We start from the raw sequence: 10,461 nt of genomic DNA, 5'->3' as shown, positions 1-10,461 counted from the left end.
GTGTGTGTGTGTGTGTGTGTGTGTGTGTGTGTGTGTGTGTGTGTGTGTGTGTGTGTGTGTGTGTGTGTGTGTGTTTTACACTGACAAAGCTTTTAGCGTTCTTTATGTAAAACTTTCCTCATCAGCCTTCCATTCATCAGCCTGCTAGCTTGTTCACTTACCTGAACCAAACTAGGCTTATCAAGATATTTCAACAAACTATTCAGGATGGTAGAATGAAACGCAGAGTTGAGATGTTCAAAGATAATTGCTCTCACCATTTAACCAACAGGTGAGTGAGTGAGTGTTCCCCATATACTAGGAGTGCTGACAAATCTTCCTTCCATTTTAAGAATAGCAATTTTTAATTTTAATGTGCGTCTCTCAGGTTTTCAACAGGAAAACAAGCAGCAAGGAGAATAATCATGTGATTCTTATTACACACACCTCTAATCATTTATCATACTTGACGGCCTCCTGTGTAACTTAACCTTACAGCAAAATATCTGTAGCAGCTGGAAACAGGCTGCAAGTCTATAAAGCTGATTTTTCTGGTGCATGTGCTAACACTGGCATCAAGTCCACAGAAGCATTTGTGTTCACTACCAAAAAAAAAACAGGGGAAAAAAATTGAAATAGTCTGCCCCTTTCAAAATCTATTGCCCTATTCTGCCCCCATGGCTATACACCACCTGGCCATTCCATGGCAAGTGACAACTTCCTTTTGGAAGACTCCTCCAATTCAGTCACCTTTCAAGGCAAGAAAGGGAAAAAAAAAGGTAATGGAAGAATTAAGAGTTGAGAGACCAGATAGTAATTGTTTTACCATGTTCTAAATAGTGGAATGATAGGGTAGACTGTTTCTGGCCCTGCATGTAGCACAGGACTCCGAACAAATCATCCCTGTGCCCTAAAAATATTCCTCTGCACTAATGACTGAAATCTTCCCTGTGCTCCCTGAGTGACTGACTCAGAAGGAAAGGGGAGTCAGAAACCTTGATGTTGTACACACAGTCTTAAGAGAGAAGATTAAGGATGAGGGGGTACATGCCCTAGTTTATGTTCACGAGACATCCCTAGTTATATTTTACATTAAAGGAAACAAAATGAAGCAGCAACATTGGCACGCACACAGCCTGGGCTCCCTTGTCTGCATGCTACCACATTTTTCTGAATTTGTGTTTTATTCCAAAAAGGACTATCAAAGATCAGTCAGTCTCTGATCCCTAGTTCAAATCTTCTACGGTTCACAAAGCTTTTTTCCCCCAGGTTTTATTTATAGGGTTCTAGCTTGTATTCTTTAGCTTTCTTTGAAGGTCTGACCTTATTTTTCTTGCTGATATTTTTCTTGCTATCTCTCATGTGGGAGTGTTTTGATGCAGGATCACATTCAAACACAGGTTCCATGCATAGTGAGTGCATCTACATGTGTAGTTAATGCACACGAATAAACTCTGGAACTTATGGCCCAAGAATTTTTTTGTTCCTGGGTGCACCATTTGAATGTGTGCCTAGGAGCAAATAACTCCAGAGCAATTAGTTCCAAATTTATTCATGTGCGGCAAATGAAGCCTGGTTGCCCTGGGGGTCAGCTTGCCAGCCCGGGGCTGCTCTGACCAGGCTTAATGTGCTGCAGAGGGGCTGGGTTGACTCATGAGGGTGCTTTAGTGTGGGGCTAGCTAGCAGGCAGCCCTGCACTGAAACACCCTTGTTCCCCAGACAGCACTGCCAGCATTTATACACGTGCTGCTGTGCAACAAAAAACTCCACAGCAGGTTAGCACTTGTATGTACAAGTAGTACCCTGCTGCAGAGTTTATTAGTTCCATGTGCCCTAACAGGGACGTACATGTAGACGCTGAGACATTTACTGAGCAGTTAATTAGTCAACTGTTCAATAAATATCTTGTGTAGATGCACCTAGTGTAATGTAATGTACTGCCAGAGCTTCTTCGCCAGGCACAAATGGGCCAAATTTTGTTCAAAGATATTCGTTATTAAAATCAGGAGAAATCCCAGTGATTTCAGTGCAAATACTCCAGACTTTGTTACATAGCAGATTCTGTTCCTAGGCATTTTTTTTAATTGCTGTGGACACCACTTATCAGCTATGAGACAAATACCAGAATGCTGGGAAGGGGCGGGGGAATTGACAGATCAATTATTTTAATGAAAACTGCTTTATTTTGCAAAGTGTGTTTTTGTTACATTTATCCAATACTGATGAGCTTTCCCTCTTTTCTAACATGAAAGACATAAAATTATTTAACAAACAAAAGCTCCCTCTGGTGGCAAAAGCAGAGAAAGGCCATCAGCACATTTTATTATTCATTTCACCCTCTCCTGCATAAATTCCAAGGCTACAGACATACGGAAAGTCTGTCTATGAGGCTTTAAGGAAGTTATGGAGAAGAAATATTCTGAACTGACATAATACAGATATGGTTTAATTTAGTTAATCACCTTTTGAAGTAATATGTCACCTACTTCAGAAACCCCAACTACAGACCCCACCTGCCCCTTCCCCTGCATCCTATGTGGAACATTTCCGAAGTGGCAGGGGATTGGCAGCAATGGCAGGGAAAACTTTCTATTTTTTTAGAGGCAGAGACAGGGCAATACTCAACTCCGTTTAAGAGGGCTAGTACTTTTAACTCTCTTTGTCTTGCCTCTAGGGTATCACTTTTCTTGCCAAAGTAGAAAAAAAAAACGTTAAGAGTTCAGGAATTTGTCTGAGAACATGATATGAACTGCAGATGTTTCAAGCTGTTCCCCTCCTTCACACTACTCCCTATTGTCCTGACGGCTGTAATAGGACAATGTGGATTAGGGCTCTAACCCACAAGGGAAAAAGAACAGGTCCCCCATTCTCAGGCCTCCAGGGGCAGTGGGCATTTGAGAGAACCACGAAAGCACCAGTCTCCAATTTAGCAGGCCTTAAGGCACAGCTGGAGAAACCGACTGAAACTGCAGCAAGCCCTGTTCAAGTGGGCTGCTTATTAAGGGGTAGGCCCAAAACATGGGCAGGAATCGTCCACTATCTGCAAGGAATCTCAGCTTCATTTTGAGTAAATATCCCTTGGCCTGTCAGACAATAATAGCAGCTAAGGCAGCAGACAAGACCTACTTTTAGAAACAGTGGCTGCTAGGGTGGCCACTGATGCATCCTCAGAACACAAGACATCCTCCTTGGTGTGGGGAGGGTGGAACCACCAGCCCCCTTGGCCAATCAGAAGTGAGGGACAGGGCCACCACCTCCCTCAGCCAAACAGAAACTAAGGGTGGGGCCACTGGGCCCCTTGGCCAATCAGCAGCAAAGGGCAAGGCTACCTCCCTCCCTGGCTCTGAACCCTGCTCCTCCTGGCTGTACACTGCCCTACCTCTAGGCATAACCAATAGAATTGCGAGGACCAATAACTGACATGCATTTCCGCCAATGAACTGAAAAACAAGACTTTTTGCTGTCTGTTCCCCATTTGGAAAGGACATGGGACAAAGGGCTTAAAAATAGGATGGTTCCCGGTATAAGAAAAGGACAAATGGCCACACTAGTGGCTGCCAATGTGGCCCAGGGCACTTCTGTATCCTTTTAGGTTTGTCCACTCTGTGCTTGCTTTCCCCTCAGTGTTGTGGTTGGGGGAAGAATGTATGTAATTCTGTAACTAATGTTCTCAATTAATATTTCCAACATTAGGAAAGAGGCAGTGACCAAGGCAAATTGTCCAGAGCACTGACACCCCAAATGGCCCTAGAAACATCAAAAGCAAAGGCCCATAGGAACCTTTGACTTCAAGTAAGAACACCTTTCACTGCAAAGCAATTTCCTTAAATCAGGGGAAGGCAAAATCCAGCCCACCAAGGGATTCTGTTTGGCCCATGGCAGGCCCCTTGGTTCCATCCAGCCCAGGCTGGGATGCACGATGGCACTACACACACCCACCAAGATAGCGGAGGCAGCTGCTGGCTTCTAAGCCAGAGCCCCAGCACCAAGGCAGCTGCTCCCACGTGCCTGCCTCAGTGTTCAGAGGGAGCATCAGTGCCCAACATGGGCTACAGGGTGGGACCCCACAACAGGCACCTCCAGACAGGAGCTACAGCATTTGTGGAGCTGCTGTTCCTAATTGCCCCTACTGTGCAGTGTCCCCAGCACAGGCCCTACTGTGCAGCTTCTGCCTGGCACTTGCACCCCAACGTGTCTTGTGCAGCCCTACCCACTCCATGCTCTCTTTCTCCTCGCAGCCCAGGCCACCTGCTGCTCCCTACCTTGGCAGTGGCCCCGCTGCCTCCTTAGCCCTGGCCCACTTCAAAGCTCTCACTTCCACTCATCCCCACGTTGCCATCCTGCTCACCAGCCCCCACCCTGCCACCAACGCCGGCTTCTTCACGTCAGGGGGCCCCAAAACTATACCTTGCAAGGGGCCCCAAAAAACTGTGAGCCAGCCCTGCTGATGGGATCAGGTGTTGGGAGCTGAAGGGCCCCCAGAACAAGTGAAATGCAGAGGGCTCCCACCAGCTTTGCAGTCCCAGCAGGGCCTTAGTCCTTTCTGCAGATGCCCTGACTCACAGCACCGCATTAACTGAGCCTTAACAGCACTGGAAGGGAGACTTAAGTGGACACCACTGCTGCCCCACGCATGGCTGGAAGTAGCAAGGGATGACAACAAAGGGTTGAGTGGAAGTGGGACATTCTGGGCTGTGGGGAGGGAAAGCAGAGGCCAAGCAGGGCTGCACAGGGCACACTGGGTGGCAAATACTGTACAGAAGCTGCACAATGAAGGCCAAGCTGGAAATGCTACACAGTAGGAGTGATTGGGAGCAGCAGCTCCACAAACGCAGCCCATTTCTGCTGGGCTCCTGTCCTGTAATCCTGGGGCCGCCCTGGAGGCTAGCTGGGGCATGCACTGGCAGGGTGCCTGGCCAGGCAGATGGCATTTTAAGGCATTTTGGTGAGCTGTTGTGGTGGGGGTTTCACCCAGTCCGTAACAACTCACCAAAATGCCCTTTGCGACCCACAGTTCCAAATAATTGCCCACCCCTGCCTTAGATTCTCTTAAATATTCTTTTAAGTCCCTGACCTTTTCAAAGAATCAGCTAAGCACTAGGGCAGTACAAAGCTTCAGTAGCTGATTGGAGGAGATTCATTTCAATTCAACAGCTGACTCTCTAAATCTGAAGTGGATCAGGAGACACATTAATCTCTCCAAATTGAATTGGAAACCTCCAATTTGATTTGGAGAGATTTTGACAATTTGGCCATAAACACAGCTTTACATGTTTTTTCTATGTACCTTGAGATACTACGCGCAGCTTGTGAATGCTGAGGTGGTGGAGTGGAAGGAGCGTCCCACGAGAGCACAGGGGTATCCCCCGTGCACTCGGTGGTGGACCTGGAAGCAGACCAGAAATACTTCCAGTCCACTTCCAGGTCTGCCACCAAGTGCATGGGGGACACCCCTACCCCCATGATGCTTCTGTGGGCTGCTCCATATGCCCCACCATCTCAGAGTCCATGAGCTGCGCCTGGTACCTCAAGGTATGTAGAAAAAACATACAAAACTGTGTCTATGGCCGAATCGTTGATTCTCCAAATCAGAACTGAATCTTCAGATTCAGCCAAACTGAATTGGGACAGTGATCCGAACCAGTGAATCAAATCACTGTCCCTGAAACTGGGCTGAATCTGAATCAAATACTGCCCCACTTTGCATACCCCTACTAACCGCATCTTCCATCTTTCACCATCCATTTATATAAAAACTAACAAAATATGGGTTTGAAAGCTATGAATGTCACTATTTGACTAGCTATCTTACTATTCTTATTAACATTACTGTGTTCTGTGCTGGTGGAAAAAGATAATTGTATTTTATGTCTACAACAGGCCTTTTCCTCTTTGGAACTGCAGAGAAGGTCATTAAAGTAGGCTTCTTTCTTTTTTTTTTAAACACAGTAGTTCAAGAAATGCCTCATAGTTTAAGTAGAAGTGTGAGGATATATGGACAAGTTAACATCATTACTGTTCATATTTTCTCAGGAGATACAAAGGGAATAGATGTGTGAACCAGCAATCTGATTTGAAATGCTAAAGAACAGTTGCAGGGTTGTTTTATTTTATACTGGAGTTATTTTCACATTTGTTACTATTAAGCTACTTATTGTTCCCAAAGGCTAAGTAACAGCTGAGAGAAAGAGGAAGACCTAACTCTTTAGACACATTGTTCATATTATTAAATAAGCTGAAGGTAATATCTATTTTATTCCAACTTCAGTTCTAATGATAGTTACTAAAATGTAGTTTTAAAATTCTACAAAGCTAGGAAAGACTTCTGTTAAAATGCCAGGATCCTGTCCCTGCTGAAATCAATGGCAAATTGACTGATTTCAACAAGACACAGACTGCATCCAAAGTCACAAGGTAACCTTTAGAGTTAAATCAAATAAAGCCAAGGGTGCAGAGTACATAACTAAATACGCTCATTAAAGAAAAAAAGGAAAGAAAAGCCATGTATTAGTCTCGACTTGTCCTTTTGCATATAGCCATCAACAACACTTTGTAAATGGCTCCGAAATACAGCCTGTGGTTTGCAAATGCCAACATGGAAAACTTCAACATACTAAACACAACATTCATTCAAGCACATAGGAGCTCTGCATCTTATACCAGACTGATCAGATCATGTCACTACAAACAACATGTAACTCTAGAAATCAAAATCTTTGCTTGTGCGCATGAAGAATAAAAAAAGGCTCCTCTGCTCATTTTTACAAACCAGAGAAACAATATTTGCTGATAATGATCAGACACTGTTTGAATTCACTGAATTCATTATTTTAAGTCAATCTTAGAGAATGATTACCAGAGAGAGCCTAGATCTCTAGCAGTATTGATAGGAAATATTTCTCAGAAATTTCTATGACAAAGATCCAAGTGATCAGTATGTGTTAAATGATGTCCTACACTTCTAAGAAATTGGTGACAAATTGCCTGCACCCAGGCTGAAAAGTTACAAGGAAGAGAAAGCAGAAGGCGCTCTGCAGGTGAAAGCAGGGATAAATTGTTAGTCATTATTATGGGAAAGCTAGAACTCTACCCTCTGTTGTTCCAGAGTGACTTTCATTTTCCCAGTTAGTTGTCGTTTGTTCGTGAATAAAACAGCCTGTTGTTTTGGGCCTGGAGAAAAGTAAGTCTCAGTATTCTTTGTTAAGTAAGGAGCTTAACAGTGGTGAGGAGAAAATCTAACTATGTCTTCCTATGGGAAAATTGAAGAATTTAATCAAGACACTGAGCATTGGCAACAATATATTGAGATTGGAACAGTATACGCCAAAGCCAAACACTATTGTAGAACATTTCAAATTCCATAACAGAATGAGGAAGGAAGGGGAATCTATCTTAGAGTATATTGCTGAGCTCAAAAAGCTAACTGAACACTGCTCTTTTGGAAATGTCCTAGAAGATATGTTGAGACAGATTTGTTTGTGGAGTTGGTGATGTAAAAATCCAAAAACAATTACTTGAAGATGGGGACCTGACCTGGGACAAAGCTGTAAAGGTGGCAACTGCCGTGGAAGCAGCAGTGAAAAATGTACAGGATTTATATCTAGACAATAAAAAAACTCAACATGAGCCCTTAAAACAAGTGCAGAGCTCTCAACAAAAGTTTAAAGACTTGGAGAGATGTTTTCACTGTGGAGTTATGCATTCAGCCTCAGTTTGCAGACACAAAATATCCTAGTGCCATAAATGCAGAAAGATGGGACACTTAGCAAAAAATGCAAGGGGGCCTATCTGGCTGCACAACAAGGTCAGGCCAAAGAAAAAGGAAGAAAGCAAAAAGATAATCACATACAGAAGAACGAGGGAGAGGAGGTAGATGAAGAGGCACACACTATATACTGTGTAATGGAGGATAAAGTGGAACCTTGCAGAGTAACTGTACAGTTAAACAATCAACTTGTATGCATGGAAATAGATACAGGGGCTTCTGTCACAGTGGTTAATGAAGAGACTTATCAACAGTGTAAAGCAGGCCAATGGAAAAGACAAGAGTAAAACTACAGACTCACACTGGGGAAAACATCCCAGTAATAGGATCGGTAAGGATCCCTGTTACATAATGAACAGAAAACATTAAAGGCCTTCGTAATAAAAGGAGAAAAGCCAAACTTGTTCAAACATGGCTGGAAAGACTCAAACTACATTGGGAAGAAATATGTAAGTTAGACTTACAGGAAATGCCTGCCCTAAAAGAAATCCTGGAAGCCTACCTTGCAGTATTCCAAGATGGGTTTCAGGGGCAGGCAATTATTTCGGGCAGAGGGCCACTTACTGAGTTTTGACAAGCCATCGAGGAACACAACAGGCAGCCAGGGGCAGATAAATATTAATTTTCTAAATTTTTTAGGGGCCCCACGGGCCAGATAGAATATTCTGCCCCATGGGCTGCATTTTGCCCTCCCCTAGGTTAGGTACATTGCAGGGAATAAAGGCTAGGATTTAAATCCAAGAGGGCAGCCAGCCAAAGTATTTCAAAGCCAGGCCAGTTCAAAAGGCAGCTGGGGAGAGACCCAGCTGCCTGGACAAGGAGAGGGAGAACACCGGCAGGGGAAGACTGGCTGCTGGCGGGGAGAGACAGACAGTGGAGCCGGGCGGAGGAGAGTGGAATACCGGTGGAGAAGAGAACGCCAGCAGGGGAAGACCAGCTACCGGCAGGGAGACACAGGCAATGGAGCCTGTTAGAAGCAGTGGAGTGGGGCACAGGGTGAGAAGCCCCAACGGCAGCTGAGGAAACCTGGCGGAGAAAACCCCAGGTCCAGGCTCAGGGACCTGAAGCCTGCTGGAGGGTCACCTCAGGGAGGAGAAGAGCGTCCTCACCATCACAGGCAAAAACCAGGCTGCTCCAGAGAGCCCAGGTACTGTGACGGGGAAGGGTGGTGAGCAACGGGAAAACCGTGCCGGCAGCCTGGTGAAGAAGGAAGAGCAAGCAGTGACTGGCCCAGAGCCTGGCAGGGGAGGGGCAAGTCCCGCCAGGTGGTGGGATAAAGAGTGATTAACTCCTAGCCTGCCGGTACCTGGGAAGAGTATCCAGAGAAACGGGCAAAACTCCTTCTCTCATCCCAGGGAGGCAGAAGGGTCCTGGGGGCCAGAGTCCCAGGCATTCCATCGGTGGACACTGAACATCTCTTTGAGTTAAGCCTTTTTCCTAAGTTATCGTTAACCCCAGACTGGGGCATGTTGAGCTGTCCAAAGGTTGGTGCGAAGACAAGGGATCAATTCAGAAGAGATTGACGGCCGAACAGACCCGACCCCAATCGTGGAAGTCCTCTTGGGTGAGAAGATATCATCCTGGGGAGGATTACAGGGAGCCGGGACATCCCAGGCCGTGGATGTGGTAAGGGTGGGGTAAAGGGGAGGTTTGGAGCCCCATGAAGAATGACCAGGGTCATGACCCCTCTGGAACTACCGACAGGGAACTGCCTCCCTACCTATCAACATCCAAGTCATGGCAGACAAGTAGGGGCAGCGCTCAGAAACATCTAGGTGGCCCCAAAGTGCAGTCTCACCCTGATGTTGCTAGGGAGGAAGACACCGACCAGAAAGGGGCCGAAGCCTTACAGCACCTACCAGTGACACTTATCAACAGATGGAACTTGAGGAAACTGTAAGAAATTCACCACAATAAATACCCACAAGAGATTGTAACAATATAATAGATTGCCTTATTCCATCAGCCCCTGGCATATTCCAAAGGGTCATGGAATCCCTCTTACAGGAGATTCCAGGGGTAATGGTAAGGATTGATGATATCCTCATCACAGGAAAAAGTGATAGGGAACACCTGGCAACACTCAAGAGAGTATTTCAAAGGCTGAAAGAAGTGGGACTACATTTGAAACAAAAGGAATGCTTTTTCATGAGGCCTGAAGTGCAGTACTTAGGATATCAAATTGACAAGGAGGGAGTTCACCCCATGGCAGATAGTCACAGCTATTGAAAAGGCCCCACAAAACACGTCAGGACTTCAGGCATATCTGGGAGTGTTGAATTATTATCGTCAGTTCCTTCCAGACCTTTCAGCTCTCTTAGAACCTTTACATCACCTCTTAAGGAAAGGAATCTCATGGCACTGGGGAGGTAGAGAAGAAGCAGTCTTCCAAGAATTTAAGAAGCTACTTAAATCATCAGAGCTTTGGGTTCATTTTGATCCCAGCAAGGAATTAATCCTATCCTGCGATGCTTCGTTCTATGGAGTAGGGGCTGTGTTGTCCCATAAACAGAACAATCAGGAAGAACAGCCTATTGGATGTGCCTCGAGGACACTAAACAAAGCCGAATGGGGTTATTCTCAGTTGGAAAAGGAAAGTTTAGCTATTATATCTGGCCTAAAGAAGTTTCACCAGTATCTTTATGGGAAGGCTTTCACCATCATAACAGACCACAAACCTTTGGTAGGATTACTGAAGGAAAATAAAGCAGCACCCA

Source organism: Gavialis gangeticus, unplaced genomic scaffold (assembly GCF_001723915.1).
Source record: "Gavialis gangeticus isolate Ggan-Ray unplaced genomic scaffold, GavGan_comp1, whole genome shotgun sequence".
NCBI lineage: Eukaryota > Metazoa > Chordata > Crocodylia > Gavialidae > Gavialis > Gavialis gangeticus.
This window is presented reverse-complemented; position numbering follows the sequence as displayed.